Source organism: Hipposideros armiger, unplaced genomic scaffold, assembly GCF_001890085.2.
Source record: "Hipposideros armiger isolate ML-2016 unplaced genomic scaffold, ASM189008v1 scaffold_264, whole genome shotgun sequence".
Classification (NCBI taxonomy): Eukaryota; Metazoa; Chordata; class Mammalia; order Chiroptera; family Hipposideridae; genus Hipposideros; species Hipposideros armiger.
This window is the reverse complement of record NW_017731614.1, coordinates 1,267,210-1,276,895: the sequence shown is the minus strand read 5'-3', so window position 1 is coordinate 1,276,895 and position 9,686 is coordinate 1,267,210. Positions and strand designations below refer to the sequence as shown.

At 50.5% G+C, this 9,686-nt stretch overlaps 1 protein-coding gene across 5 annotated transcripts in view; it reads left to right on the top strand.

The window, feature by feature from the left end:
• Positions 1-9,686, top strand: part of PEMT (phosphatidylethanolamine N-methyltransferase) — an 88,944-nt gene that overhangs the window by 7,168 nt on the left and 72,090 nt on the right. Inside the window, exons 1-2 of one of the 5 annotated variants that reach the window (XM_019656719.1) lie at positions 3,838-3,983; positions 9,360-9,514. The exons of 1 other annotated variant lie outside the window; for it this stretch is intronic. The gene's annotated coding sequence lies outside the window, so the exon portion shown is untranslated. Of the gene's footprint in view, positions 1-3,837; positions 3,984-5,488; positions 5,514-9,359; positions 9,515-9,686 lie in introns of those variants that run through there. 3 more of the 5 variants (XM_019656720.1, XM_019656718.1, XM_019656717.1) reach the window with 3 other exon arrangements.

The window sequence follows — 9,686 nt, the reverse complement described above, 5'->3', positions numbered from 1 at the left end:
TGTAGAGGGCAGCGTCACTGGCCCTCATATGTGGGATCCGAACCGGGGCCCTCTGGCATCCCAAGCCAGTTCTTAACCAACGCGCCACTCGGCCGGCCCCCCACACTTTCTGATATGTTGTATTTTCATTTTCATTCCGTTCAAAATACTTAAATTTCCCTTCAAATTTCCTCTTGCCCGTGGATTATTTGGAAGTTGTGTTCTTTAACAAGTATCTTCCTATTATTGATTTCTAGTATAATTCTATTGTGGTTCAGGAACATATATTTATGCTTTCTTATTCTTTTAAATTTCATGTTTGTTTTATGGCCTGGAACGTGCTCTGTCTTGGTGAATGTTCCATGTGCAGCTGAGAAGAATGTGATTCCTCCTGGTGTGGGGTGTTCTGTAAATGTCAGTCAAGTGGTTGTTAGGTCAACACCAATTTTTTGCCTGTCTACTCTGTCAGTCACTGAGAGGAGTACTGAGTCTTCAACTGTATTTGTGAGTTTGTCTGTTTCACCTTTTAGTTCTATTACCGGAGAGTGGGCCTTTCTTGGCATGATGCCTTGGTTCCCATACAGAGGGTCGAACCTGGTGGTGTCCAGGCTTGGTTCCCATACCAGGGGTGGAACTCGGTGGTGTCTGGGCTTGGTTCCTACACCGGGGGTCAAACCTGGTGGTGTCTGGGCTTGGTTCCTACACTGGGGGTCGAACCCGGCTGTGTCTGGGCTTGGTTCTCATACCAGGGGTTGAACCCAGTGGTGTCCGGGTTTGGTTCCCATACCGGGGGTCGAACTCGGCGGTGTATGGGCTTGGTTCCCATACCGGGAGTTGATCTTGGCAGTGTCCGGGCTTGGTACCCACACCAGGGGTCGAACCAGGCGATGTCCAGGCTTGGTTCCTACACCGGGGTCAAACCTGGGCCTCTTTGAGGAAAACTGGGAATCCTAGCAGCTACGTTGCCAGAGGGTGGGCCCTCCTTGGCACGGTGTCCAGGTTCTTGGAATCTTGAACAAAGAATTTAATGAGGCACAGAAATAAAATGGTGAAAGAGCAGTTTATTAGGAGAAAAAGTACACTCCAAAGAGGTAGGAGTGGGCCGCAGCAGAAGGGAGTGACTCAAGGGCCATATTAGAAGAGAAAGTACACTCCAAAAGTATAGGAGTGGGCCTGAGCAAAAGCATGGCTCGAAAGGCTCAAAAGGTGCTGACTGGTGAGGACATTGGGAATTTTAATCCCTTTTTTTCTCTAGAATGGTTTGTTCCTGTCCAGCGTGGGACCACTTGATTGACACCTGTGATAGACAAGAGACTATTACCTTATCTTTTTAGACTGCGCGTGTTCCTTCCCAGAATTCAGTCTGTTATAATGATATTAATGAACTTCTGGGTATATGTATGATATTATAATGATTGTTTAATAAGGCCTAGGTGAAATGAAGGTTGTTGTCGCCTTTACTGTGCAGGTGTGAGTGACTAGTCTAATCTAGTTGGTATTTTGTACCCACTTGTTTCCTCGTAGGGGTAGATAATTATAACGAAAAGGGAAAGTTTTGGGTGGAGAGGGGAGGTCTTTTGGGTGGTTGCATTCTGTGGGTTGTGTTGGACATGCAGGAATTCAGAGACCTAATGCCTGTCTCTAACTACCTGTCTTGTTTTCCCCTTGAGAGACGTGATCCCCATAAAATCTCTATGGGAAGTTGAGGTACAGGTCTCTTTTTCTGTATCTGCTTTCTCTCGGGCAGGGGTGTAGAGTTGTCCCGGCCTATTGGGGGATTCACGGGACTCTCGTCCTAGCTGATCTCAGATGAGAGGAAGGGGTCTTGAGATCTGCCTGGTAGACCATGTTGGCTTCTTTGGTTGGGACTGGTAATCTTGGTGGGGTATCATCTGTATCCCCAAGGCCCCTGAATGAGGAAAAATAGATTTTATTATGGAGCCTGTGGCCATTCAACTGGTCATTTAGGTGGCGTTAATTGTCCAGGAGCTGGGCCCAGAAAGGGTTGGAAAGAACATTAGGCTTCAATGATTACAATTAACAAGTATAAATAAACTGATTCACAAAATAATTAAGAAACAGGGGGGTAAGAGCTAAGAAACTGGGGAAAAGGACACCTGAATTCCCTATAGGAAAGAAAACTTAGAGTTTTTCAGTGTGTGTGTGTTGGGGGTGCTCCTCACTTGGCCCATTTCAGTTCTGTCAGTGTTTACTTCATGCATTAGCTGCAGTTTTTTAATCTGAAAGATGGGCATGCCTCACAGAGTTGTTGTGTGGACTGAGTGGCTTAGTTATAATAGCTAACATCTATCAAAGTTCTTCTACAGGCCAGACACGATGCTAAATGCTTTCCTTGCAATATCCACTTTAATCCTCCTGACAGTCTCATAGAGGAGATGACACTATTGTTCAAAGTGTATGGAGGGCACGTGACATGCCTAAGCTTACAAAGGGCATCAAGCCTGGCCAGTCTGGGCGGACCCTGTCTTAGGACCGCTCTCTGCCCTGCCTCATGAAAGCCCTTTGCCAGGGCTCAGTGCCCAGTAACTTCTGGGTGAAGATCAGCCAGCTTCCTGTTATTACCACCTTTAACACATAATGCACATTTAAATAAATATACTTAGTAGCGCCAACCTAGTAGGCTCTACCTTGGTTCTTGAGGGTGACTGTAAAGAAAAGGGGTCTGCAGCTCACAATCACACAGAGGACAGTAGAGCGGGAACCCCAAGGGGTGATGATGAGAGCCTTGATGAGAGCCTTGAGAAGGGCAGGGCCCAGGCACAGACCTCACCCCCAGGAAGGGGGCTCGCTTTGGTCCCACTGACTGGGGAGCATGTGAGCCATCAGAACCTTCTGCACATGGCCCAGGACATAGTTCTTAAATGAAGAAGAAAGAATAAACATCTTTTCCCCTTCCCGAAGAGGGTTGTGGATTTAGGGAATCAGAGTAGCTCCTGGCCATTTCTTTTTATTGTGGGATTTAGGGACGCTTCAAAGCGGTGTTTTTCCAGGAATTGTCTGCAGCTGGTCACTGTCACATTATGATATTCCAACAAGCCTCCTGCCTAAATGGTTTCCAGGGCTGGCTTGTCCTCCAATTCCAGCACGTGGGCCACGTTCCTTGTGTTGCTATCCTCTCTCTGGCTATTCCTTAGAAGCATGTGTTCCCAAAGGGTGCCTCCAGAAAGAGAGAGGTGAGACATCTGTCTTAGCATTAAGCTAACAGAGGGAGGGGACAGAATAGCCTGGGCCCCAGAAGCACCCTCCACACCTTGTACATCTGTCCTCCCCTATGTCTGGAATGTAACCAGGAGTGGTGGTGGGGGGGTGGGCAGTCTCATCACCTCCATTTCACCAGTGGGAAACCCTGGGCTGAGATTGGTCATGGGAGGCCTGCTTGTTTGCTTCCTGGAGGATGGGAGCACCCTGATTCCAGCCTAGGTTGTGGGCTGCCCAGGTCCCCTGCCCCCATGCAGAGTAGAAAAAGTGAGGTCAGGGGGCTGCCTTAGTATAAACCTTCTTCAAGGAAAAAGACTATGGCACAATTATTCTTAATCTGTGTCAGGCACGGGGCTCTAACCAAAAGTTGGACAGTCCATGTTGCCCGAATCAACTAAGGATGCCAGGGGCATGTGGGGCTCCTTCGGAAAGGCAGGAGGGGCTGTGGTTCCAAAGATGTATTCTGCAGTTGATGGAGGGTTCCTGTTGGCGAACCCTGCTCCCTCAGGCACCCCCACCCCCACCCCATTCCTCCTGCCCTTTGCTGTATGTGATATGTGGATCCCACTTGTGATCGATGTGACTTTGACTCTCTGGGCCCCCGCTGTTTGTTTGGATGTCACAATGTGACCCTGGGTGCTGTTGACCGGTGGCAAGTCATAACCTGAAGTGTTCTCCAATCCCTCAGTAAAGTGAACTTGCTATGAGCTGCTTCCTTACCAACCCTTGGGGTTGCAAGAGGTGAGCCCATTCATCAGACCCGAGGGGACTTCTTCCTGGTTGCGGTAGGTAGCCCTTCTATTCAAGCAGAGAACACTGCAGCCTGTGACCTTGGAGGGGGATTCCATTCTTATAGTTACCCTTTAGCAGAAAGCCAGGACTTTGCTACTTCGGTAAGGTTGGGATGGAGAGGGGTGAGGGTGGGGGACACTACCCTGAGTCAGGCGGCTCATAGGTGTGCAGGGGTGGCTGAGCCACCTGGTACCCTCCCGGGACCTTCTTGCTGTGCTCATGTCTCACGCAGGTTTTTGGTTCCTTTCTGCCTGTCTAGTTTCAGGAGAGAGATCTGCCCTTTCAAGTGGCTTTTGGGAAGTAACAGCAATCCTAAGGGACCTTTAGCATTTTGGAGCTGGAAGCCTGGAGGGGCTCCCTTCTGCTACCTGGAATGCTACTGTGTATCATTACTCATTCTTTCCTCTCAGGCCCTCCTCAGGGCAACACAACCTCTCGCCCTCCCCACCCCCACCCCCACCCCAAGGTGACTGGAGGCACCTGATACTGATACTTCCCTCCCACAAAGACAGGTTGACCCTAGCTCACTTGGACCCTGGTGGGGGTCAAGGTTCCAGTTTTAACCAGTTTGGCCCTAATTGAGAGACCTGGCTGGATGTCAGTTATTGCCATCTTCAGCCTATTAGTTGGTTAACCTTTCAGTGCCTCAGTTTCCTCCTCTACCTCTGCTCCCACATAGATGAAAGAAGCATATTTCTCCTTGCCCCTCTGGCAGCGGTGACTCCAAGTCCTGACAGAAAGCCCCAGTTTCTGCGAGGACTCTGGAAGTGCTGGGCTGGCCAAGGCAGGCTCTGCTGTCAGCCTGGGGTCTGAAGCCCAGGAAAGCCCAGCCTCTGACTTTACCTGTAAAGTAGGCTGAACAATAGGGCTTTCCTTTCTGATGGGTGAAAGGACTTGAGATGAGATATGTGAACTTTGAATTTTAAATAAATGCGCACTGATCTTGTTAACTGACATTGTGGTTTCTTTAGGGGCCTTAGCTCTCAGTCCCAGTGATTTTATTGTCTCAGACACCTCCCCCCCCCCCCCAAAAGCAGGGCCTTCTTAGTGGATGCTCAGTATCTATTGAATGACACTGAGTTAAATTCTTAAAAATATCTTAAGCATTTTGAGAGTGTTTCCCCTGAGGGCCCGATGGTGAAATAAGGGACACCATTTCCAGTTCCCAGCACTGAGGCACGGCTAACATTCTTTTCCCCAGAGGTGAAGTGCACAGATGGAGAAGTTTGACATAGGCTCACTCCTGGCTCCCCAGGCTTTATCACCCCTCCTATCAGCTCCCCGCCTTGCTCCCCGGGCAGCCACTGTCTGGGTGGCTGCACCTTCCTCCTGCTTCCTGTCACCCGGGCTGGGTTTCTGGCTGGCCGTGAGCCTCTGGCTACCCACCATCTGCACCCTCTGCCCTTCTGGACAGGACTCTGCTGTGTGCCTCACACCTGACCGTCTCTCCTCTGGCGTGGATGCACAGCACTGAGGGCACACTGGGTTTGCCTGGGACTGCGGTGTTTCCCGACCTTGAGAAGGTGTACATCCCCTCATCCAGACCCTGGCTCCCCACCAGCTCACAGTGAGAGGTGCTACGGGTCCGAGAGCCTGAGACCGTGCTGGCTCTGTGAACACTGGTGGGCCTTGAGAATCAGGCCGGCAGAGGTCTGACCTGGGGCTGCAGGCTGCTGGTCCATACATACCACGAGGGTGCTGAGGACGGTGAACTACAGCTCGTAGGGTCAGCGGGGGTTGCAGCAGAGAGTGTTTTCCTCTCTGCTTAGGAGAGTCGGACCCAGACAGTTGCACACCCTGACGGGGGGTCGTTTTCAGCACTGTGAACGTTGCTGCCTGACTGCGCTGAATGGTGGGAGGACCCGGGAATAGAGATTCTGGCTTAGAAGAATGGCGGCCTTGGACAGAACTCTCCTTAAAGGGGAGGGAACCTGGCTAACAAAATTCCTGTTGGTAGAGTTGCCACATAAACTCCCATGGCCAGTGGGAGCTATCGTGTAAGAGTTAGCATGGTGGTGAAAAGTCCATTGTGCATGTTGGCCCTGAGCGCCTTCCTCTGTGTAATGACTCAGATGGTGAGCCCAGGCCTTAGGGGACCTTCGGTGGGGGCTGCGGGTGGCTGGGTGGTCAGTTGGTGGGGATGCCTGGCCTGTGGAGTTGGTGAATGGGGACAGTAGTGCCTGGAATGCAGGGAGGGCTAGTTTCCCCCGTAAACACCCTGCACCCCCAGAGTGGCACGCCCCAGGGACAGGTAGGCCTCAACTGGGGAGACGGGCCTGCCTTCAGTGGATTCCTTCCCTGAGGTTTGTAAGAACCTGAGGAAACCCTAGCCTTTCCTTGGTCTGGCCTCCTGAACATTGCTGGGTTTCTCTGCTTAAAAGGTGCCATACAAATAAATATTTGTGAAGTATGGTGTCTGGGCAACTGGTGAATCTGTGGTCTCTGCCTCTGTGTCTAGCGGGATCTGCTGGCAGCTCTCGGCTGCTCACCCACAGAATTCCCATAGCGGCCCCTTGGGGGTATCCAGTATCTAGTCTGAAGCCAGAATGGAGGGGATCAGAGTCCCAGAAGCACATGTGGCCAAATCAGAGGGCCACTCAGGCATGTATGTTTAGCCCCTGCTTTTTACTGATGATGAAACGAGGGTTACTGTTCACTCGGTAAACATTTACTCTTTGTGTCAGGCAGAAGATACAAAAGATGGGGGGAAAAGGTCCCTCGCCTGGAGAAACAATTACAAGGTAGGGACATAACTAAATATTTGTAACAGAATGTACACTAAGAACGCAAAAGAGGGTGCCATGATGAGGTTAGAGGAGATGCTCCCACTGGATCTTGAGGGATGAGTAGGAGTTTGCTGGGGGTTACAGTGGGATTACAGAAGTTATTTCAGACAGGTCCAAAAGCCACTGTGAAAGAGCGCTCTGTCTGTGGGTGATGGGGGGAGGGCAGGAAGCAAGGCAGATGAGGTCAATGGAGGTGAGTTCAGCTGTCAGTGAATGCTGCAGTGGGTGGGCCATGTGCAGGTGCATGGACCTGGGGTGTGCTGAGTGTGGCAGGAAGGCAGGCTTGGGAAGCCAGCTGCGGGCTGAGTGCACCCTCCTAAGGGCAGTGGGGTGTGTTGGAGGAGTTTTGAACAGGGGAACATTGGGGTCACCAAACAGATTGGACTTCTGGATGAGAGGAGGGGGTACCAATGGCAAGGCAAGTTTTGGCTGGGCATTGAGATGGGGACCAGATGGAAGGGGCAGAGATGAGTGAGACTTCCAGCTGACAAGGGGTCTGCTGTTCACAGCGAGACAGGTACCTTACCTCAGCTCACTCTGCAATGGCTGAGCAGGACCATAGCAGGGCTCCGTGTGGCTCCCAGGCCAGTGTTTCCTCTCCCTCCCCATAGCTACTGCCCCACCAGGCAGCCCCATTCAGACTCTCATTGGACAGGACCTTGCAGTCAGATGTGCTTACTAAATATTTCTTATCAGACAGAAGCTCCAGCATCCTCTGGTCCAGCCCAAGGTTAGAGGCTTGGGGCTAAGGTGTGGATGTCTCCCTCTAGGGCAGCCTGTTTTGAGGCCTGCTGAAGCTGTTCCACCCATCACGAGTGGCTTCACTTGGTTTGGTGTGTTTTCCAGGGGAACGTGAAACTTCGTGTCACAGCCCAAGGGTTTGTGAAGTCCCTGCTCTGACAGCTGCTAATCGGCAGCTCTGACTGAGCCTGGGATGTGACCTGGGACAAGACAGAAGGAATCTGGAAGAACGGGTGTGGGTTTGTATGCCTGTCAGGTGGCTGTTGGCAGTGTCCACAGGCTTACCAGAGGCAGTGGTCAGCCTGGGCAAGGCCGTGCTTCCAGTGTCACTCTTCTCACTGTTGGCTGAGCAGCCTTCCTTTGTCATTCATTTATTAGTGCACTTGTGTGCTCGTGTGGCCACTTTCCCTCAGTCGTTTCATCTGTACGTTCACGTGACAGTGCAGCCTTAATTCCTTTATCGGCTTATTCATTCTTCACTCACTCTGAATTGGAGTGCTTGCTCTCCAAGTAGCTGTGCTCTTGGCTACACTGAGGTGAGGGTTTGCCCTTGAATAAAATACAGGCTAGCTGGGAGAGGAGGCTCACGTATGTGAGGGACATGTCAGGCCACATCCTCCGTGCTCAGTGACTGTCTGGGATCTTCCCGCTGTCACAATCAGCAGCACTGTCTGGATGGCAGGCTGAGTTATGCCAGGAGAAGGACTTGGTGAAGCAAAAGTGAGTCGCTTGGAGGCTGCTGCCTGCCCATCAGAGCTGGGAGGGCTGTGCGGCAGACCAAATCAGAAGCTCCATCTCCCCATCCCCCAAAGTGGGAGATAAACATTTCTTAAAAGATTGTACTGCATTCCCAAACAACAAAACAAAACAGAAAACACCATCAAAATAGACATTATGGAAAAGATGAAAACTCTGGTGGATTTAGACTTATTTTACAGTTTAGACTTGTTTTTATTTTGAAATCATATGGAGGGTTGCCAGAGTATGAATTTCAGTACTTTGGGTCTCTAAAATCCTTTCTAAAAAGAAAAAGAAAACTACAAAGAATGATGCAGGAACTCAGTAAGACTCACCACTCAAAATGTTGGCGGTGCCTCTTTTTTTTTAAAGAAAGAAATCAAGGGGTGTCCAGTTAGCTCAGGTGGTTAGAGTGCAGTGCTCATAGCAGCAAGGTTGCCGGTTTGATCCCCACATGGGCCACTGAGATGCGCCCTCCACAACTAGATTGAAACAACTACTTGACTTGGAGCTGATGGATCCTGGAAAAACACACTGTTCCCCAATTTTTAAAAAAAAAAGCTGAAATTAAAAAAAAGGAAAAGAAAGAAATCAATGTTGAAAGAGTGCAGCTGTTTTCTCCTCTTGTCCCTAGGGGCAGGGGTTCTCAACCGTGGGGGACATGTAGGCATGTCTGGAGACATTTGTGGTTGTCACAACTGGGGAGAGCTGCCAGTATCCATTGGGTGGAGGCCAGGTGTGCTGCTGCATACCCCATGGGGTAGAGGATTCCCCCACCGACTCTCCCCCTCCCCCCGTGATCCAGCCCTAAGCGTCCGCAGTGCGCAAGACGAGGAACCCTGCTACAGACACAGCATCATGAATTTAGTATATCATATGCCAGCCTTTTTATAAACATGCAGAGAAAGAACATTTATTCTGCGTGGTTGTGTGCTGTTTTCTAGAAATGCATATAGTATATGCTTTAGGGCTTCGGCAGCTTGCTGTGTTCATTTGACATATTTTGAGAATATCACATGTTGACACATACATCTAGTTTATTTAAATTCTGTAGCTTAGCCCTTTTAGGAATGGACCACATTTTATTTATCCGTTCTTCCATAGGTAGACACTTTCATTGCAAGGGTGCCCATGGCTTGGCCAGGCCTGTGAGTTTCTCTGGGGCAGATGTCTGGGAGTGGAACTACTGCAGGCACGTGGGAGCCCACCTTTTTAGTTCACACCTCATCAGCACGCAGGACGGCCCGTCATTCTGTTTGGTGAGAAGAGCCACATTCACGCTGTTAGCTTGCATGTACCTGATTGCTAGTGAGGCTGCTCGTCTCTTCACACGATGTCAGCCCCTCGGGTTTGCTCTGGGCCCTCTGAACACCTCTGCAGGATCCTGGTCACATCACCCTGGATGCAGACGTTGGTCCTAGTGGGGCCACT